This window comes from Capsicum annuum, chromosome 1, assembly GCF_002878395.1.
Source record: "Capsicum annuum cultivar UCD-10X-F1 chromosome 1, UCD10Xv1.1, whole genome shotgun sequence".
Classification (NCBI taxonomy): Eukaryota; Viridiplantae; Streptophyta; class Magnoliopsida; order Solanales; family Solanaceae; genus Capsicum; species Capsicum annuum.
Window position 1 is genome coordinate 107,895,395 of NC_061111.1, and position 5,552 is coordinate 107,900,946.

At 28.5% G+C, this 5,552-nt stretch overlaps 1 long non-coding RNA gene across 1 annotated transcript; it reads right to left on the reverse strand.

Annotated features, from left to right (window-relative positions):
* Window positions 1-622: 622 nt before the first annotated feature.
* LOC124895991 lies at window positions 623-4,424 on the reverse strand. Its single transcript, XR_007052314.1, has 2 exons — window positions 3,264-4,424; window positions 623-1,232 (listed from the first exon to the last, which is right to left on the reverse strand). It is a non-coding gene; the product is annotated as an uncharacterized LOC124895991 (long non-coding RNA).
* Between the last annotated feature and the right edge of the window lie 1,128 nt (window positions 4,425-5,552).

A 5,552-nucleotide genomic window follows, 5' to 3' on the forward strand; every position in this document is an offset into this window, starting at 1 on the left:
TAATTACTATGTAATTCATTTAGATTGTAATTGAACTTATTAATTGAAAGATAATTATAGTTAAATAACTTTGTTAATTACTAATTATGGATTAATGAGTATTTCACAATAAATTATTCAATTGATCACTGTATTTAGTCAATATATCACTCATCTGTCGCAACAAATGTTTATATCTGTTTGATTATTTCTAATAGATGAGTCATTTGTTGCAATAGATTAGTGACCTGTTGCAATAGATATGTATATCTGTTTGATTATTTTCAATAGATGAGTTATCTACTGCAATAGATAATGCATCTAAGGCAATATATATAGAGTATGTTAGAGATGATCAAATATATTAGATACCTGCCATGATGTATTTCTATATCTGTTTGATTATTTCAAATATATGAATAATCTGTTGCAACAAAGTGATCATCGCTGCAACATAATTCATTATTCTAACTAATTTTACATCAATTGCAACAAATATAACATATGTTTCAACAAAAGTTGTTCCCACACATACAACAGTTGTTGGGTCAGAAACAAAAATATATTTTATATAATGAATAACATACATCACTAATGAAAATGAATTAAAATTATCAAGTTCAAACTAAACCAACAACAACACTTTTAGTATTATAATAATTATGGAGCATTTTGATCCAGACATGTAGTTCTTTTATAACCAACCATCTACAATATGGAGCACTTATTTTTTCTTGTTGGAAATAATTTCCCAACTCCACACCTCCTATTCATTTCCTTCTTTCCTATTTTCTTGGTTCAACATATGGAGGATATATTTCTCTCTCCAAAATCTCCAATGGAACAATCTAAAAACTCAGGTTATGATGACACTTATCACGGCTAATCCTTGACAAGTGAGCCAGTCACCTAAATTGATATATAGGTGAAATTCACAACACAAATCCCAAGGCAATAATTCTAGAATGAAATTAAATTGCACACGCATAAAAATAGTAGAAGTCTAAATCACAATAATACCATAAACCATCCCAAATCCCAGCGTCATAGTTTAAGAACAACCTATGTACAACTCAAAGTCTGAAAATACAATTGTGAATCCAAACAAAAGAAGCCACAAGTGTCTCTGAACACAAAGAAGACATAACTAGATAGAATGAGGTCTGAAGTCAACTTTGATAGAATAGAGCGGCCACTACCTCAAATGTATCAAATCATCACCCAAACTCAGCTGCCATGTGGTGCACTCGTACCTAGATTTGCACCAAAAGAGAACTGTAGGGATGAGTCCGCTTATACTTATTAGATATCATAGGCCGACTGAGCAAAGCAAAAAATAAGGTATATAAAAACACACTATGAGCACGTCACCTGCAAGCAGAAAATGTTCCAAATGATATCTCACACTTACTCTACTAGTAGTTCTAAATATAGCACATAGGGAGGAAACATGTACATAAAAGAAACAAAATAAACATACATCAAATAAAATATAGAAACACAACACTGAAGATGTATTAATAGATGAGGTATAATAATGATGATGATGTGATGTGATTGAGGTTATTGCATAACTTCTGAATATACCTATCAAGCCTCAATGTTTCCAAGTGGGTGCGGATAACTTGGGTAGAATAGATCCAAAATAGCTCTGATGGATCTATTTTTATTTGTGCGTGGATATTTCTTAACTTCTCTAAACATTTCTATTAATGTTCATATGTTGGGGGTGATTAAATGGTATTTGATTAAATGCTTTACTATAATATTCTTTAGTTTTTTCTCTTAGTCTTTGTAATTCTTGTATATTATTTTGGAGGTATTCTAAATATTCTATATCTTTTGTTCTAAAATATTTAATTAAATTCTCTTTTATAAGTATCTCTGTTGCTCTTATTTCTTCCATATCTTGTCTCCAATATTTTAAATACTCATAGTCTAGCATTTTATCCTAAAGTAGTTGTAATACTGTAAATTTCTTTGTAATAATTTATTCTAATTGTACTATATCTGATATTAAATTCTAGGTTATCTATTTCGTTAGTTATCCTGTCCTTTTCTTCTATGAATAATTCTATGTCTAAATCATATTCTAAATTGTCTTTTAATTCTAGTTGTTTTATGGTTTTATCTTTCCAAATTAATCTTTCTTTTAATTGTTCTCTTCCTCTTCTAAGCTGGTTTCTATAATTAATTTCTTCATATAGTCAGCTTTGTTTTTCTCTAACTCTTTGAATATATTATAGCATTCTTAATCTGTATAATATCCATCTGAATAATAACTATCTGAATTATTTCTACCATAAAAATCTGTATTTTTCTAATTCATCTTCTATCCAATTAGTATTTAGTAACTCATCTTCAAAATCAAATATTTTTTCCCATATTATTTTTTTTATGTCTTCTAATTCTAAGTCTTTTATGATATATAAAATAAGTATCTTAGTTTCATCAGATATATAACTTGTTATGTTATTCATATTATGCTTAGGTTTCTACGAATAACTATAACTTGGAAATGCTTTATCATAGTATTTATTAGTTGTTTGTTTTAATCTTAATAATTCTTGTATATTTTCATTAAGGAATTCTATATATTTTATATCTTTAGCTCTCATATATTCTTCTAAATTTGTTTTCATTAGTTTTTCTATTAATTGTATATTTTTCATATCCATTTTTCAATATTCCAAATATACGTAATTTATCATGGTTGATGTGTAAGTTTGGTAAGTATTTGTAAGAATAAGTAGGTAGGTGGGGTATGTAATTTATTCTAGTCATAAAATATTTATCAAATATTTTTTTCAATATGATTTTTCTTATATCTACAATTTCTATATCCTTAAGTACATACAAAACAAGTATTTTGAATTTATCTACCATTTCGTCAGATAAATAAGTATTCACTTTTCATATGATGTTTTTTCAAAATATTCCCTTCAATCACATACATAACAAAATATGATCATTTTAGATTACTATATACTAGATTATTCTTAAATAGCATGTTCTTCGATCACTATTAGCATAGTAATCTGGATACTTTTCCCTTAAACAGCGCCTCTACTCTGGCTACTCCCCTATCACGGCTTTCTTGCCTCACCAGTTTCACCTTTAGGATGGCATAGTTCTTAGGGATTTTTCTTCTTTGCTAATAAACTTCTTAACATGCTATTTTTTGAATAATTCTATTATAAAGTAACTAACATGAACTTATTTTATCATATCATGATTGTCAGGAATTTATGAATTTAGCTATTCATAATCACAAATATAAATACCTGTTCTGGTAAATCTGATAATTCTAGATTTTCCATTGTTGTCTGATGATTCAGCTTTTCCTTGAAAATATACATGTTTTTATTAAATAATTTAAAAGTTTTTTGTGTACAAGAGGGTTTTGCTTCAACTCATGAAGACTTGCCCTCTATCTGAACGGATGCTCGTCTATTTATATCCTAAAAAATGAAAGATGTAAACTCTGTACTATTCATAATTTTTTACACGTATCTTCCTAATAATTCATATGTTACAAAAAGTCAAAAAGGCTATGATATAAAGTTAGCTACCCCAAAAAGAAAACAAGACTTATCTATACAAAAGTCTTACAAAACTAATAATTTACATATAAGAGTTAAAAGCTATACAATATGTCGCTTTCTAGCATTTATTATTTTGTCTTCTTCTATTATTGCCTTGTTACTTGTCTTCTTCTATTATTGCTCCGTTGCTGTCTTCTTTTTATCTTCATCTTGTCGTATTTGTTGGTTTTTTTATCTTCTTGCTATTGTAGCATCACATCTGGAATAAAGTTATGCCACTACATCTGCTGCATACGTGGTCGTTGTATCTTTGGCCAACCTGTTTACAGAATTGATCCATAGCTTCTTCTGAAATAACTCCTTTCGTAATAGATCTTGCGACTAGTAACTCTTCTGGTTTTAGGATCGTTATGACTCATTTTCTTATCTCTTCTCTGTCATTTTCTTTAATATTTTTACAGGTAGAGTAAACCAATAATTGATTTCTATTATAGTATATTCAAACTGGTTTTTGATTTATATAATTATTTGCTAACTCAGCCAGTATACTGCTAAGTCCAATAACTCTCTTGTTTCAGTAGAAGTTCGGTATCTGATTTTTGGTTATCTCTTCTTGTTCACACATTTCTTCAGGGATAATATAATCTTGTGTCATTCCTATCTTAACAATAATAATTGTCTATTTTATTTCATCAAATAATATTTCTGCTGGTGCTTAATAGAAACGAACATAGAATAACTGTCCCTTCGTAATCCTTTTATAATCCATAAATCCTTTGTGAATATCTGAAATTCCTGTTAACTCTTCTCCAGTAATTGTGTAGACTATAGATAATAGTAACATGAAGTAATTAAGTTTGCACTGGTGCCAGGTAAAGCAATAAGTTTGTTATAGTTCTGACATTTTTGTGTAATATATCCTTGATGTTGTTTTGCTAAATCTTTACTTTGGATAGGTTTTGTATTTAACAATTTTTATAAGGTATAAATATTAATTTATGTACGAGTGATATGGTTATAAGTCTACTTTTGTTGATTGAGTGACTCAGAATATGTGTGTATCTGGGGAGGTATAGATGACTCTGATTTTTGTATATTTGGTGCATATGGTTTTGAGAATATCTGGTTAAGATTATAATTCTTTTTCTTTGGTGGTTCAGGTTTATTTTGAGTGACTATATTCTTTCCCTTGTATACATCACCTGCGCCTACAGCTGTCACTGTAATTTCGTTAGTAATTTGAGTTTTTAGGTGTTTCTCATCGTCACCTTCTAGTTCTAGTTTTTTAATGTGCTCTTCCTGCACAGTATCTTTGCTAATAGCTTTTTCTTTATAGTGCTCAACCGGCGCTTTTACATTTGTAACTTCAGTAGTTAATGTAATAACTCATTCTTGTAATAACTTTATTGTTCAAACACTTGTAATATTAAGTCTGTTTGAGTATCTTTGAAATCAGCTTCTTCCATTGGTAAATCAGTTTGAGTAGCTTTGTCTTGATATGTAATCTGCAATAACATTCTTGTCAGTCTTGATTACTTCAATCGTAAATGTAAAATTTAATATATTCAATACTAATCTCCAAATTTCCTTCGTCGTAACTGAGTTTTGTATTTTTCTTGTTAACCACCATCGAACCTAGGTATTATCTGTTCTCACAATAAATTTGTTATATACAATGTATGGTTCAAATGCTAATAAACATTTATATAATGAACATAATTCTTTTCTATTTATTTTCCATTTTATTTCAGTTTCATTAAATGTACCTGAGTAGTATCTGCAATGATGTTCGAATTTTTCTTCTTCATATCTGTATTTAAGTACTCCTCCATAACTATATTCACTAGCATCTGCTTCTACTATATATATAAATTTTTTGTTTTCGTCTGAAAATTGTAATTTTGGTCACTCTTTACAAAGTATTTTTATTTTTTGAACTTGTTTTTTTATCTTTTTCATTGTAATTATATTCTACATCCTTTTTTAATTTTTTCTGTAATGGCTTTAGGTTTTCTGCTAATTTTGGTA